Source organism: Myotis nattereri, assembly GCF_964212035.1.
Source record: "Myotis nattereri genome assembly, chromosome: 13".
In the NCBI taxonomy this organism is placed as follows: domain Eukaryota; kingdom Metazoa; phylum Chordata; class Mammalia; order Chiroptera; family Vespertilionidae; genus Myotis; species Myotis nattereri.
This window is the reverse complement of record NC_138088.1, coordinates 10,839,187-10,856,133: the sequence shown is the minus strand read 5'-3', so window position 1 is coordinate 10,856,133 and position 16,947 is coordinate 10,839,187. Positions and strand designations below refer to the sequence as shown.

General features: G+C 47.4%; 1 protein-coding gene and 1 pseudogene across 4 annotated transcripts in view; both read left to right on the top strand.

Moving 5' to 3' along the window:
- The window catches only part of NRG3 (neuregulin 3), a gene marked incomplete at its 5' end in the record, with an annotated part of 1,046,633 nt that overhangs the window by 21,702 nt on the left and 1,007,984 nt on the right, over nt 1-16,947 (top strand). The gene's annotated exons all lie outside the window — the stretch shown is intronic.
- On the top strand, nt 8,461-8,915 carry LOC308529058 (small ribosomal subunit protein uS11-like; annotated as a pseudogene). Its single transcript has one exon. The product of its transcript is annotated as a small ribosomal subunit protein uS11-like (transcript).

Below are 16,947 nucleotides of genomic sequence, written 5' to 3'. Positions count from 1 at the left end.
AGAGAACAAATGAAGTCCCAGGGCTTTGAGGGACAGAGAACGGGCCAGCACCCATGGCATAATGAGTCTGCCCAGAGTGGTAAGTGACATGGGAGAGATAGTCAAGGTAAGACACTTAAGGAGCGTACACTGGATTTTATTGAACGGAAAACCATGGGGGATTGAGGTAAGGGAGGTTCTTTACTTGTGAAAGGTCCCTCTGGGTGTTGTGTGGAGCTGCCCTCCAGGGGCCACAATTGGAAACGGAGATAAGTGAGAAGGCCAAGGGATCCTGGCACCTTAGACTAGAAAGGAGACAGGTGCGCTGAGAGTGATGGATTGGCAGGTTGGATGTGCTCTGGATGGCGAGAAAAAGACTTACTATGAAGAAAAGACAGGAATGGCCCGGCCGGTGTGGCTCAGTGCTTGTGCATTGACCCATGAACCAGGAGGTCACTGTTCCATTCTCGGTCAGGGCACATGCCTGGGTTGCAGGCTCGATCCCCAGTGTGGGGTGTGCAGGAGGCAGCCGATCAATGATTCTCTCTCATCATTGATGTTTCTATCGCTCTCTCCCTTCCTCTCTCTGAAACCAATAAAAACAAATTTTTTAAAAAAGACATGAGTGAGGGAATACAACTCCCTCCTAGGTTTCCTGTGCTGAGTAAGAGGAAGAATGGTGGATCATGAACTGAGATGGGGAGGACTGACGGATGAGCAGGGTTTGGGGTGGGGATGGAGATGAAAGAATTGTTTTAGGCATCTAGTGTTCCCCAGTTTTGTTAGATGTGCAAATGGCTATTTTGAGAAGGTAAATGTATAGAGAGTGGAATGGAAGGGAGTAGATACCCATTGAAAGAGCCAACGCTATTCACAGGGCCGTGGTAGGGGAGCAGGTTATAGACACCTGCATCACCCTAAAAACCTGGCCAGGGAATACCCACACCCTAGAAACTGAGGGCATTTCTTCTAGATGCACTGGTGAGGCTGTTATCATATTTCTCAAACATGGATGCATTTAGAAGGTCAGGGGGAGCCATCAAATACACATATCTGTGCTCAGCTTCCACCCTTGTCCAGTTAGAATTCATTTTGTGGGAGGGCAGTGGTGACATCAGTAGTTTTTATTCTTTCCCAGGTGATTCTCATGTGCTGCCAAGGTAGTGGGCAGTTAGATGAAAAGAAAGGAAGGGAGGGACTGCTAATCCCATGAGGGTAGTGGCTCTGTGACTAGGAAGTAGAGGCACCTCAGTAGATCCCCACAGTTTTCATCAGCTGGGGAAGATGAGTGACAGGTGAGGAAAGAAGGCCAGGTGCTGCAGGTTAGGGATGGGAACTCACGTGATGTCTACCTGCACCAATGGCTGGAGACCAAAGGCAGCCAAGACTGTTCCTTCAGGTCCGAGTGGCTGGCCACGTGGGGGAAGAACAGGATATGGTCCATAAAGAGCCAGCAGTCAGAGGAAAGGACCAGGGCAGAGCTCCCACATAACTCTTCCCTGACAAGCCAAGCACCAGAAATTCCTCAGGCCAAGGCGAGGCTCCCAAGGCATCTCTCAGACTCAGATTCTCTCTCCATCTCCAGGGTTGGCCGAATCTACCCTCTGAGTAAAATGATTTACAGAAAACCCGAACTTTTCCTGTCCCTAACAATTTTGCAATAAATCTACACTAATAAAAGCCTATGTGGTCATCATGCCCTCACGCTGTGATGCCCTTACGCAGTGACAATCCATCACCAGGAGGCTGCGTGCACAGCGGGCGCACGGGCGGGCGGGTGGGGACTTGACTCTGCGTGCGTGGTGCGGAGGCGGGACCCGGTGGCTCCGTGCAGAGAGGCTGGGGTGGAGCCATGGAGGCAGGTCCAGGTGGCTTTGGCCTACCTCTTTGGGGCAATCCATCGAGGAGCCCCGGATGGGTGGGCCAGGTCTACTTCTTTGGGAAGATCAATCACGGGGTTCCCACACTGTGAGAGGGCACAGTCCAGGCTGGGGAATGTCCCTCCCCCTCCCCTGAGTGCATGAATTTTGTGCACTGGGCCTCTAGTTTTATTATGATACTTACTAGGGGCCCAGTGCACGAAATTGGTGCACTGGGTGTGTGTGTGTGTGTGTGTGTGTGTGTGTGTGTGTGTGTGTCGGGGGGGGAAGTGTCCCTCAGCCCAGCCTGCCCCCTCTCACATATTGGGAGCCCTCAGGCGTTGACCCCCATCACCCTCCAATCGCAGGGTTGGAGGCGTCAGGCCTGGGCAGGGGACCCCCAGACCCCTCCGATTGCTGGCTCTGCCCCTTGCCCAGGCCTGATGCCTCGGCCAGAGGCGTAGACCCCCATGACCCTCCGATCACCTGATCGGCCCCTTGCCCAGGCCTGACGCCTCCACCAGAGGTGTCAGGCTTGTACAGGGGACCCCCATCTCCCCCGATCACTGGCTCTGACCCCCGCCCAGGCCTGAGGCCTCTGGCCCAGGAATCATGCCTGGGCAGGGGACCCCCATCTCCCTCTGATCGCTTGCTCCACCCCCCGCCCAAGCCTGACGCCTCTGACCCAGGCTTCAGGCCTGGGCAATGGGACCATCATATACCCCCAATATCCGGCTCTGCCCCCCACCCAGGCCTGATGCCTCAGCCAGAGGAGTTGACCCTCATCACCCTCTGATCACCAATCACCGGATCGGCCCCTTGACCAGGCCTGAGGCCTCTGGCAGAGGTGTCAGGCCTGGGCAGGGGACCTCCAGTTCCCCACGGTTGCAGGCTCCACCCCTGCCCAGGCCTAACGCCTCTGGCCTAGGCATCCGGCCCAGGCAGCGGGGACCTGCAGTGGCAGCGGGGGGCGCCGCGATCGTGGGCTTCGCTTTAGGCCCAGGCAAGGGACCCCTAGCTCCTGGGACTGCCAGCTTCTACCGTGCCCAGCTCCCATCGCTGGCTCCACCCCTCTTCCTGCTATCACTGGCCAGGGCGGCAAAGGCGCCTGATTCTCTGATCATGGCTGGGGGGCAGGGCAAAGGCGGCCCCAGGGCCGCCTTTGCCCTGCCCCCCAGCTCTTAGCTCCCCCCTGGGTTTCTGATCACTGTCAGTGGCAGGGGGCTTCTTCCTGCTTTCCCTTTCGCCTCCCTGCATTGTGCCTACATATGCAAATTAGCCACCATCTTGTTGGCAGTTAACTGCCAATCTTAGTTGGCAGTTAATTTGCATATAGCCCTGATTAGCCAATGAAAAGGGTATCGCCGTACGCCAATTACCATTTTTCTCTTTTATTAGTGTAGATTATTATTATTATCATTATTATTTTAATCCTCATCCGAGGACATTTTTTTTCCCATTGGTTTCAGAGAGAGTGGAAGGGAGGGAGGGAGATGTGAGAGAGAAACATCAATTGGTTGCCTTCTGCATGCACCCTGACCAGGCAGTATTGAACCTGCAACCCAGGTATGTGCCCTTGACTGGGAATCGAACCCTCAACCTTTTGGTGCACAGGATGGTGTTCTAACCACTTAGCAACGCCAGCCAGGCCCCAACATTATTAAATGGAGAGTGAAATGGGTGGAAATATTTTTGGATATGAAAATCTTTCAATATGTTTCCTTACTCTGTCCAGCAATTCCACTTCCAGGCCTCTAACTGGAAAAAAGGAAGGAAGAGAGGGAGGGAGGAGGAGGGGAAGGAAATTGTGTTCAAAGATTTTTGTGTGAGGGAGTTCAAAGCGGAAATGCTTGCAAAGGTTTGATAACACAAATTTTCAGCAGTCTAGGCATTACAATCACTTCTTTCAAATCACAGCATGGGGAAACATTTACCATGTAATATGCAGTATAAAAAGCAGGCTTAAAACAGTAGCTACCTCGGGTTATCCGTGAACACTTTAGTCAATAAACATTGTTAGCAACACACAAAATTGCCAAAAACAGTTCTTTCCGAGTGATGGGATTATGGTCGACTTTGATTTTGTTAAATTTCCCACTTAAATTTCATTGTATCCCATTATAAATATCCTTAACTTTTCATGCCGTTCCGCTATCCCCGGTTTTTAATAAGAACAAAAGTTAAACGAATATTTTAAAAGAAGTTGATAAATAAGTCCCTAATTTCATATGAGTTTAATTGCCTGACTCTCTAACTGTAGAATGATGTTTGCCTCTGGGAGAAGATGCAAGACTTAACTGGGGCCACCAGGGGAGGAGCGCGCAGCAAAACCCCGGCACCAGCTGGACTCGCCGCAGTACTAATGCGCTCTGCTTTCCGTTTCTAACAGTGAACCTTACTCCACGGGAGCACTGTTTTTTATGTAACATTAGTTTGTTGAAATAGGAAAACAGTTTCACTGTTTGTGCTCATTGATATGCTGGTCCTGGGTGAAGACCTCCATCCCAGAGGGAAGAACTGTGATTGGATGGGCCGTCCCTGGTGATTCCACGGCTCCTTACCCCGGAATGGTTTAGGAGTGGGCACTGTGCTGGCCCAGGGAGGTAAGGGGGACTGCGCCCGGAGCAGGGAAGGCTTTCTTACCCGAGTGGAAGGGCGGAAAGCCACCAGGGAGCGTGTGTGTGGTGATCTGAACGGGCTAACTTTCAGTGGGATTGTGATGCCCAGAGCTGCCGCGTCCACCTTGAGCCCAGGAAACCGCAGGCCTGGGGCGGAGCGGCCTGGTTCTTGCTGACTCCGAGCTGCTGGCCTTTGGGCGAGCTTTGAGTACACAGCGTAACAGCCCGGATGTAGGCCCCTGCTGGTCAGATGTTTATCCTGGGCAGCCAGCAGCATTGCAGGTGCCACACCTGTGGCATGGGACAGCCGATTCCCTAGAATGAGTAGAGAAGTGTGTGTGCGTGTGTGTGGAGAGATCTGCATATGTACTTTTCTAAACATGTTTGACGCCAACATTTTCTCTCTTAACAAATGTTTTTCTTTACATGAGTAGCTAAATGGGCAAAATAATGTCATTGAACGTTGACGCAGATTTACTGCTCTAAGTTACTGTAGACATCGAGCCAAATGGATGTGGGAGAGTCTGAGAATCTTAAACACATACCCTGGGAAGTACAGGCGTGTAGAGCACCTGTCAAGTGGAATGTCCTCTGTGTAGACAGCACGCCAGTTCGGCTTCCCATCATGCTGAGCGTTTGCCTGGACACTGATGGCCGACAGACAGTTTCATTTAGCCAGGTTTCTGTAAACGAGTTAGGTATTTACACTCTGATCATATAGCAGTCTAGAGTAAAAATTAGGCTGCTCTCAACTTTGTGTGTGTGTATTGTATGTGTAATTGAAAGCAAATTTTGCTGCTCGGGGTAGGAAATGTTACGAATGATAGCTCCATTCCTCACCCATTTGAGTAAGTGCTGTGGAAACATGAAAACATTCAGGGCGTGTGTTATTTATACTGCAGCTGAAATATGAGTTTATTTTCATTTAGGTAGTAAGAGACAGAATAGCAAGTGAAAAATGTTAGAAGAGGCTTTATGGGAATATTTTGTTTTCAGAACTATACAAGGTTTTAATTTATTTTTAGCAAGTGTTAGGGATATCATGAACCCAAGTTGTATGATGATGGCATATAAAGTTTCAATGAAAAATGAAATGTTTATTGTTATTTAAAGTTAATTTCCTTCTCCCTCCCTCCCTGCATTTCTCCCTTCTTCTCGAATCTCTCTTCTTGGCTAGTTGGGGACCACCCCCTCCCCATCAAGAAATCCCAAGGGAAAGAGAGATGTGGGTGCTGAGGTATAATGCTGGGGTGATACAGACAGTGTTGGGGTCCTGAGGCCGTCACACGTGGTAGTGACTTTGCTGACGTGGCGGGGTTGGGACTGAGACATTGTGTCTGGCTGCATCTCCAGTCCCTGGGCAGCGGTGGGAGCAGGCCTGCATCCAGGGATGCCCTGTGCCCTCAGCGCTGAGGAGAGAGAGTCCATGATGCCAGCGACTGGCCCATGAACATATTCAGTTGGTGTAGGCTCTTATAGGGAGCACTAGGTTTGTGTTAATAAAATATATAGTCTCTCTATCTGAAATCTTCACCACTGGATAGTAAAATCTCAGTTTTGTAGTTATTAAAATGAAGTGGAGTCTTTGACAAACAAATAGAGAAGAGAGATTGCAGAAGAAGGGGTCAGGTTAGTCTGTTCTGAAAATTACCTGACTTTTACAGAGCAAGCACAGATGATGCACAAAGGAGGGTCACCTGTGCGCGCACGCTGGGCCATTTGTTTCATTCACGCACTGGCTCGACCTGGCAGCGGCCCCAGGAGGTATGTAGGGTGTGCCCACCTGACGGGCAGGCTAAGCTGCTTCCGGAGGAGGAGCCAGTCCTGACGTCCTCTGATTGTGGTGACCTCGGGGGAGAGGGCTTCCATGGGATTTGCCAGGGGCTCTGTGTGCTAGTACATTCTCACCCATCCTTTGTGATTGACCTGACGAAGGCACCTGGCTATTTCCTTTTCTTTAGAGATGCACATCGCAGGGATGATTCTCAAGCCAAACTCTCAAAATCGGGATTTCTTTTCCAAATAAAGGAATGGGACAAAGAGACACTCCTGAAGTGATGGGCCGGAGTTGGGAGAAGAGGAAAAGAAGTGACAGGTGTGCTTGATACCGAGGTAGAGTTGGGCTGCAGAGCCTGGAGCTCTGCGGAGCAGGGCAGGTGGCTTACAGGTGGTGTACAGGCGGCCTAGGATGCACGGTGCATTTGCGAGTGAAGTGGTTACAGCCAGCACCTCTTTAACTATAAAATCTTGGGCTCCTGAGTGAAATTTGCCTTCTAGTTTCCTAAAGGAAACCATGGAAGATAATATTCATGGCGGCATTATACTGCATTGAGCCTGAGTACTTGTCAGGGACTGTGGACAGTATCTCATTTAATTCCAGCATGGTCTGATGGGGCAGGTACTATTATTATTTTCATTTCACTGAAAAGGAGCTTGAAGTGCAGGGTAGTTAAGTAACTGGCCTGGGATCTCCCTGCTGGTGATATGAGAGGTCAGAATTTGGAATTAGGGTTGGAATTTATTTATTTTTATTTATTTTTGGTTAATCCTCACCTCAAGATTTCTTTTTTTTTCTTTTTAGAGAGAGTGGAAGGAAGGAAGAGTGGGGGGGGGGGGCGGGGAGAGAAACATAGATGAGCACATTGATTGGTTGCCTCCCTAAAGTGCCCCCACCAGAACTACGGATTGAACTTGCGATCCAGTTAAGTGCTCTTGACCGGTAATTGAATCTAAGACCCTTTGGGATGTGGGCTGATGCTCTAACCACTGAGCACACCTTCCAGGGTGCAGGGTTGTGATTTAAAGATGTCTGTTGCTTCCCATGAACAATTCAGTTAGTCTCTAAAATAATCTCCAAAGATATGTGTGCCACATGTGATGAGGTACATAAGGAAATGGGATTTTTTTCCCTTTTTGCTTTTACAGACTCAGAGCCCCTGTCCTCCTGGCAGGCGCGGCTCCAGCTCGGTCAGCACCTGCCCCTCAGGTGCCTGGCATGTAGTTGCATCTCACCACCCCTTCTCGGTGTGCGGGGGACAGTGAGAGGACCGGCTGTTTCTCCTAACAGATTAGGCACAAGTCATGTATGAGGCTTTTCTTTAACTCCTGAAAGGCCAGGCAGTGGGCTAATGTGATAAAAGAAAGCAAAATTGAATAAGCTGGTGAGAAGGGAGATACATGTTGCCAAGATGCATCGAATCCGGCCCAGTTTCTGCCTTTGGTGTTTCTGTCGGGCTAATAGTGCTTAATGTTGGTGGAATGACACAAGTGTGCCGAGAACCAGGACATCACATGGCCGGCATCGCACTGGAGGTTCCAAACCCTCCAGTGACCGCCCTCTGGAGAGTCTCACCCACCAGGGCTTGCAGCCTCACGGGCTGTCTTTGGAAGGCGTGGCCCAGGCCACAGGCCAGACCACCGTGGTTTCAGGGCGATGGTGCGGAGTGAAAGGAAACACACGTGTTCAACTGTTCCGTGCTTCCCATGTTAACTCCTAAGGTGGACCCGGAATTACCCAGTGACTCCCACAGAGCCCTGGGCCCTCGCGCCAAACACACACTTGCTGTCAGTGCTTCTTTGGAAATGCAGCTTAGACAAGGGCACCTATGACCGAGGTGACGAACATGGACCGCTGCCTGTCTCTGCTGCACATGCGTGAAGACCGAGGTGGTCTTCTCACTGACCGTCTCACCCCGGCGGCAAATGAGTGGCCTCAGTGTCTTGTCGTAGGGCAGGGCTTCGCACCCGCAGCGTCCTGGTCGCTAGGAGGGCAGGACTTGCTCACAAACTCGGAAGCCACCTCCCTTGTAAATGACCGATCTTTGCCAAGTCACCTCCTCTCAGCCTGTTCCCACAGTTTTATGAGAAGGATTTCATAGTATCTTCCTTAGACGTTTCTGGAAAGGATGAAAGGAGGTAAATAATTAGTGCTTAAAAATTGATAGCGAGTCCCGCCCTCTCCCATCTCTCTTTCCGGTGGTGGAGTCTGGAGGAGACACGCAGAAATGGCACCTTGCAAGGGGGTGGAAAAGAAGGAAGAACGCGTCATCAGCCTCGGACCTCAGGTGGCTGCAGGAGGGAATGTATTTGGGGTCTGCCACATCTTTGCATCCTTCAGTGACACTTTTGCCCATGTCACTGATCTTTCTGGCAAGGAAACCATCTGCCGTGTGACTGGTGGGATGAAGGTGAAGGCTGACCGAGATGAGTCCTCTCCATACGCTGCCATGTTGGCTGCCCAGGATGTGGCTCAGAGGTGCAAGGAGCTGGGCATCACTGCTCTTCACATCAAACTCCAGCCACAGGAGGAAATAGGACCAAGGCCCCTGGGCCAGGGGCCCAGGCAGCTCTAAGAGCCGTTGCCTGCTGGGGAATGAAGATCTGTCTGATTGAGGATGTCACTCCCATCCCCTCCGGCAGCACCCGCAGGAAGGGGGGTTGCCGTGGTCGCCCTCTGTGAACGGGACTCCTCAAATTATTGTTTTCTCTTAATAAATTACCTTTGTGTCCACTAAAAAAAAGATAGCTATCCAGACCAGAACTCTTCTGACCTTTATGCAGCATAGTAACTGATCCTCCCAGCTTTATATCATTCATGAGGCATCATGTGCCATTATCTAACTTTAGCAAAAAAAGAAAAGACACTCATTTGGCCCAAATCATTCTTCATGAATCCACATTGGCCCTAAGTGATCGCTGGTTTTGTTTTTTATGTGCTTACAAATCACTGTTTTTTTTCTGGATCATGGATCCCATCCTCTTCCCCTTGTTGCAAATCACACCCTACTCGGTTATCTTCAGAGTTCTCTTGGCCTTTCCCATTCTCCTCCTCCTCCAGGTTTGTGGAACATTCTCTTACCTGCAAACCCTCTGGCTGCTCGGAGGTGCTGTTTCTTGGACAGCAGACCTGAGGTTTAGAGGTTTGAAGTGTGTGGTTTCCTTGTACCAGATTTCTCTCCCACCTCCCAACAAAACATGGAATTAGAGAGGAGTAGGAAAAATAATATTCTCTTTCCCATCTGTTACTGTAATTCATAGAAAATGTCCTTGTTAGATTCAGTAGAACATAAGGGACTCCTTTGGTTACTCATACTTTGGTCATAATTTCAACTCTTTCTGAAAATTTATGCATTTTTTTCTGTATTGTTCTTATAGGTCAGTGATGGCGAACCTATGACACGCGTGTCAGAGGTGACACACGAACTCATTTTTTTGGTTGATTTTTCTTTGTTAAATGGCATTTAAATATATAGAATAAATATCATAAATATAAATCTTTGTTTTACTATGGTTGCAAATATCAAAAAATTTCTATATGTGACACAGCACCAGAGTTAAGTTAGGGTTTTTCAAAATGCTGACACGCCGAGCTCAAAAGGTTCGCCAAGACTGTCATAGGTCATTCCGGCTAATCAGTAGTTGCCCTATGCCCAGTTTTCCTCTTTAAAAATCATCCCTCACCCTGGGGCTGGATTGGCACTTTGCATGCATCGTGTTCTGCCTCTGGGATTATTTGTGATTGCATGACTGGGACTTGCCTTTGGAGAGGGTTCCACGTCTCTTGGGTCATTTTCCCTTTGTTAGAGGAAGCAGCCCTCTAAAGCCACAGCAATATTTCCATAGCCTTACATTGGACAATTTTGTTTGGTCGTGTTTCTTTTAAAAGCCTTCTTGATCAGATTAACTTGTTTGGGGCTATGTAAGCTTTTCTAGGTATTCTTGGTATATTAGTTACTTGATCTATAAAAGGGAATAAAAATGTACCTACCTCCAAGGCTGTAAGAATTAAATGGATTTTGTAGTTCACCCATAATTGGGAATGACAAAATAGCCAGAACAGTGCTGGGCATATGTTCAATGAAAGTTGGCTACTGTTGCTGTAGTTATCATCACCATCATCATCATCATTTTCATTGAAAAGGAACATTTTATTTTCCAACAAAAAATAGACCCTGCTCTTCCATACCACATGCAGCCAAATGTTCCTTCTCCAGGTGCTCTCTCATCTCATCCTAAATCACAATTGTCATTTTCACGACGAGCTGATCCTTCATTCATGTGATATTACCAAGGGGACTATCTTAAACAGGGGGGCTGGAGAAGGACTCTCTGAGGAGGCGGCATTTGAGAAAGTTCTGAGGCCAAGACAATGTTTGCAGAAATGCATTCTAGACAGGGAGGACAAGCATGTGCCCAGAGCTTGATGTGGGTTCTGTTTGTCCGTCTGGAGGGAAGGGCCATGGAGACAGAAAAACAGCACACGACTTCTGAGAGCGAGCCAGAGGGAGGTTACAGCAAGTATTTTGACTTCATTCTGAGAGATGGAAAACTGCCGGGAATAGCCGAGTCTGGGTGTAGTTAGTTATCTTGTGTAGAAAACAGACAATGGAGGGGCAGGAGTGGAAGCCAGGAGACCAGGTAAGCTCTTGTGGTGGCCAGGTGAAAGGTGCATGCCAGGAACTGGAGCAGGAGCAGAGAAGTGCAGATGAGATGATCTGATTTGAAAGATATTTTCAAATGGTGTCCACAATAAAGATTGCTAAGGAGCGGGGAGGGACAGAAGCGTTAGGGAAAGAGAGAAATCTAGTGTGAATAGCGAGAGCTTTGTCTGTTTGTTTCCTTTAAACCGTCCCACTGGAGGAGAAGAGGTTGGTAGTGGGGAAGTCAGTGGTTTGGTGTGGGACTTACTACATTTGAGATTCCTGTTAGACTTCCAATAGGATATGTGTTCCTAGGAAAAGTAGCACCAGTTGAAGCATTTTCTAGTTTCCATTTGCTGCCTGTGTCATATCTGACCTATTTTTGGGAGGACATGAATTATTTAGGGAGAACATTAAACATTTAAGCAAAACAAGCAATAGATTTGGTTTTAGAATTCTTGCTTGCTTATTCTAAGAATTGCAGAGGACCTGCATCCACTATCTAAAAGGAAACAGTAGCTTCTGATATGCATGCTGATTAGGAGCTCAGAGTTCTATTTTTACCATTTTAAGAGAAAAAAGTAATGCATTATGGTATGTGGTGGTGTCTTCTCTGGCGGAGACTGAAACAGTGGAAGATGATGGGAATTGCAGGTGATTACGTGCTAAGTGATCGAGTCTTAGGAAATAATAGGGGCACATCCCTCACTGATTGGTTAAAATTTAAAAATATATGTGTGTTTTGTTAGTCCATTTATATAATTATTTTTAAATGTGAGAGAAGTGCTATCTTAATGACATTATGAAACTGAGTATCAACTGGGTAAAAGAAGAAGGGGAGGTTGCTAATAAAACTATTTCTAAAGGAACTGATGTTAAGGAAACGGCTATTTTAAAATATTTTCAGCTGAAAGTACTCAAGATTAACTGGATAACTGTGTAGATTAACTCTTTTTGACTCTAAATGTGGAAGTGAATTGTACACAATTACATCTTGTTCTGCGGAATTAACCTTAACAGTTACTATTTTTTTAATAGTGGAGATCGCAGTTTGTACATCAAAATTATAAATTCTTCAATACTCTTCTTCCAAAGATTTCAGAAGTTAGGGTTTAGAAGTGTCATTTTCAGTATCAGAGATTGCATTTAAGGCCCTCTGATTTGAAAGCTAGGACAATGAGATGACTTTCAAAGAACAAAATGAATAAATATGCCTAATTGTGTTTATCATTAGTTTTGTCTTTACCAGATGCTTTGAAAACACAGGCCCTCTTTAATTTGTTGATGCTTAGATGCAAGATGTAGATAATCTTCATTAACATACTGATCACAGCTCCCCTGATTCCCAAGTGTCCTCCTGATTGCTTGATAAGAATTCTCCCTCAGATTTGCTTTGAGAAGACCTCTAAGTTATTTCAGTTTTATATAGGTATATGGAGTTAATCTTAAGGATATCCCCCTGCCCTAACCGGTTTGGCTCAGTGGATAGAGCATCAGCCTTTGGACTGAAGGGTCCCAGGTTCGATTCTGGTCAAGGGCATGTACCTTGGTTGCGGGCATATCCCCAGTGGGGGGTGTGCAGGAGGCAGCTGATTGATGTTTCTCTTTCATCGATGCTTCTAACTCTCTATCCCTCTCCCTTCCTATCTGTAAAAAACAAGAATATATATATATATATATATATATATACACACACACACACACACACACACACACACATATATCCTATCTAATAAAAGAGAAACATGGTAATTGGCGTACGACCGCTACCCTTCCCATTGGCTAATCAGGGTGATAATGCAAATTAACTGCCAGCCAAGATGGCGGCCGGCAGCCAGGCAGCTTAAACTGAACATGAGGCTTGCTTGCTTCAGTGATGGAGGGCTCCAATGTTCCCTGCCTGCCTTGCCAGCCTCTGAGCCTGCAGTTAGAACATTGTAACAAATATAGAAGCTAAACAAAACCCCAGAAACCTGCTTTCAGCGAGCCGGGATCTCAGAGCTGGAGTTGATACAGAGTTTCGATTATAGAACCTAAACAAACCAGATACCTACTTTCAGCAGCTGAGGCCTCAGAGCTGGAGCCAAGCCTCAGAGCTAAAGCTGGCCCAGAATAGAAAAAAAGAAAAAGAAAAAAAGGAGCGGTTGGGAGCTTCAGTCCCAGCCTGAAAACAGCCCTCAGCCCCTCACCCAGACTGGCCAGGCACCCCAGTGGGGACCCCCACCCTGATCCAGGACACCCTTCAGGGCAAACCAGCCAGCCCCCACCCATGCACCAGGCCTCTATTCTATATAGTAAAAGGGTAATATGCCTCCCAGCACCTGGATCAGCAGAGCCGCGAGGCCTCCAGGCACCGGGATCAGAGTGACAGGGGGCAGCGCCCAAACCCCCTGATCGCCCTGCGGCTCTGTGTGTGACAGGGAGCGGGGCCACAACCTCCCTATCAGCCCTGCTCTGTGTGTGACAGGAAGGCGCCCCAACCCCCTGATCAGCCCTGCTCTGTGCCTGAGAGGGGGGAGCTCCCCAACCTCCTGATCGCCCTGCAGCTCTGTGTGTGACAGGGGGCAGCACCCTAACCCCCTGATCGGCCCTGCTCTGTGCGTGACAGGGGGTGGCGCCACAAGCTCCCTATCGACCCTGCCTTGAGTGTGACAGGGGGCGGTGCCCCAACCCCCCATCGGCCCTACCCTGAGCATGACTGAGGGTGGCATCGCAACCTCCCAATCCGTCCTGCTCTGTGCATGACGGGGCGGCACCCCAACTCTCCAATCGGCCCTGCTCTGAGCCCGACCAGGGGCTGCACCTAGGGATTAGGCCTGCCCTCTGCCACCCGGGAGCAGGCCTAAGGCAGCAGGTCGTTATCTCCCGAGGGGTCCCAGGCTGTGAGAGGGCACAGGCCGGGCTGAGGTACCCCCCCCCTCCCGAGTGCACAAATTTTTGTGCACCGGGCCTCTAGTATATATATAAAAGGATATCCCCCTTAGCAGTCGGGTTACTTTCAGTTATGCATTGCTAATATAGAAAACATCTTTCTCAAATGTCATCATGTAATAATACCACCACTGTTATCATAGTGAATATTTCAGTAATTTTATCTCCGGGCCAGGACCACACATTTTTTTTCTGGTAAGACACAATGAGACTTAAATGAGCCAAGTAGTTGGAAGCAAGGTGAGGAATGTTTGTTCTTTTCATACATCACTTCCTAATACTCACCAGTAGGTATTCAAAATACTGCATCCACTTCCCTGATTGGGTGGATTTGGAGGTCTGAGTTCTGGATCTGATTTTGCTAGAAGTTGATTCGCTGACTTTATATGAGTTGTTTCTTCTTTCTAGAGATCATTTCCCAGCTCTGTCTGATTATGGGGTTAAATGAATTATCTTGGATGTCTCTATCATATCAAACCATCTTTGTGTGGGAATGGGGAGAAGTGGGTACATTAAGCTCAAACTAGAAGTTCGGGGATGAAGAAGGAGAGACATTAAATCTGTAATCCCAGTAGCAGGGGTCAGACCACTGGTGGTTAAGGCAGTTAATGAGTCCATATTGTCCTGTCAGCCTCTGACCACTAAAACTAAGCCCAGTGTTGACTTGAAAGGATGTTATCTGAGTCATTTCTTTCATCACGATGAGGAGGGAGGTGGTGCTGATGGTGGTGGGAGTGAGGGGGTGATTGAGGTGATGGGAGGAGTAGTAGTTTCCTAGGGCAGCTGTGATACAGTGTCACACACTGGGTGGCTTAAAGCAATGAAAATCTTCATTCAAGTACTGGAGGCTAGAAGTCTGAGGTCAAGGTCTTGGTGGGTCTATGTCTGAGGCTCTAGAGTAGAATCCTTCCATGCCTCCTCTGGCCTCTGGTGGTTGCCAGCCATCCTTGGCATCCAGCTTGTTGATTCATCACTTCAATCTCTGTCTCTTTCTCTCTTGTGTGTCTTTTTCTGTCTCCAGATTTTCATTTTCTGATAAGGACACCAACCATATTGGATTTAGGGCCCACCTTCTTCCAGTCATTATGCCCTCATCTTGATCATATCAGCAAAGATGCAAATAAAGTCACATTCCTGGGTTTCAAGTACACATGTTTTTTTGTGGGAACACTGTTCAACCCAGTACATGGGTTGTGGTAATGGTGATAGTGGGGGTGAGACGATGACGATGGCCACAGTGATGGTGTGGTAAGTTTGTGATGGTGGTGAGAATGTGGGGGTAAGGCAAGATGATCATCTGAAATAGGTTTTTTTGGTTGTTTCACTGTAGGCAAGTACCTCCTAGCACATTCCCACGACCAGGGTGAACCGAAGAGGGTCTGGTTCCTTATACTCTCTTGAAGCCTTCCATCTGCCTTGAGATGAGGCAATTTCCAGAATACTGGCATATTAGAGAGATTAGCTACTCAGGTATGATTAGCACAGTTGTTTTCAACTATGAAAGTTAAAAGAATGCAAGTACTAGAAATGTGGGGGAGAGGATAAAAGATTAATAGATTTAACACAAAATAAGCGAGAGAAAAGTACAAGCTATCCTGACTACATCCCCAAGGAATGCCGCATTTCTACTGCAGGTCCCCATTCACTGATCACTGCTCAGGGTGGGTGGGCGGTTGCCATGCTCACTCCCACACAGGCTCACAAGGCAGAGTTCTCCCACAGTCAGAGGATGAGGCTCTGGCTCCCTCACCCAGGGATTGTTCAGTGTTTTACCTGCTCCATTTGAGTTCTTTAGCCCAGGCTTTCATCCCACAGGATATGCACTCAGCTGCAGCATAAATGCTCATTGCACATTGATCCAAATTTGGCTGCAAACCTGTGAACAGTTCTTGGCACACGAGTTACTACAGAGTAATGAAGAATAGCCTGTTGGCAATGTCTTAAAGGTTCTTTGAGAAGTGAGGGGAGGGAGAAGTTAGTTGTATCCACATGACACCAATTCAGACTCTTCTCTCTCTAGGAATAAAGGCAGGGTTTGAGTCTACAAAGCAATTTCAGTTTCTTAGAGAACAGTAATATTTAAATGTGAGGCACACCGCTGCTAATCAAAATACAAAATAGATTTATTTTCTTGTGATGAGAACTTTCAAGAGCTAATCTCTTAGCAATCTTTAAACATGGAACACAGGATTATTAACTGTAGTCACCATGCTATACATTACATCTCAGGACTGACTTTATAACTGGAAGTATGTTCCTTTTGATCACTTTCAGCCATGTTGCCTAGTCCCAACCCCCTCCCTGGCAACCACCAATCTGATTTTTTATCTATGAATGTGGCTTTTTGTTTGTTTCATTTTATTGTTAGATTCCACATGAATGTCATCTTATGGTATTTTGTCTTTCTCTGTCCCATATTTCACTTAGCATAATGCCCTCAAGGTCTACCCACACATTCTATATCTACATCAACTCTCTATCTCTATCTCTATCTCGGTCTCTGTCTCTATCTCTATCTCTATCTCTATCTCTATCTCTATCTCTATCACATTTTCTTTATCCATCCACCCATCTATTGATGGACATTTATTTTTTAAATTTTTTAAAATATATTTTATTGATTTTTTACAGAGAGGAAGAGGGAGGGATAGAGAGTTAGAAACATCGATGAGAGAGAAACATCGATCAGCTGCCTCCTGCACACTCCCCACTGGGGATGTGCTCGCAACCAAGGTACATGCCCTTGACCGGAATTGAACCTGGGACCTTTCAGTCCACAGGCCGGCGCTCTATCCACTGAGCCAAACCGGCTATGGCCTATTGATGGACATTTAGATTGCTTCCATGTCTTAGCCGTTGTAAATGATGCTGCGGCAATGAAGGTGGAGGTGCATATATCTTTTTGCATTAGTGTTTCATGTCTTTTTCTTAGTTCTTATAAAATTTTTACATGGTCTGTCCTTGCATTGTTCAGTGGCCCCAAAATTGTATTTGTTTTCCATGCTCAGAAACGTATGTTGTGAGCATGATCTTTGCAATGTATGTCATTAAAAAGCCCCCTTTCTGGAATTTTACAAAATATCTAAACTGCTTTTCAGGTGAGTAAATGAATACTTGTCTGCCCTGATAGCTTTCTTCATT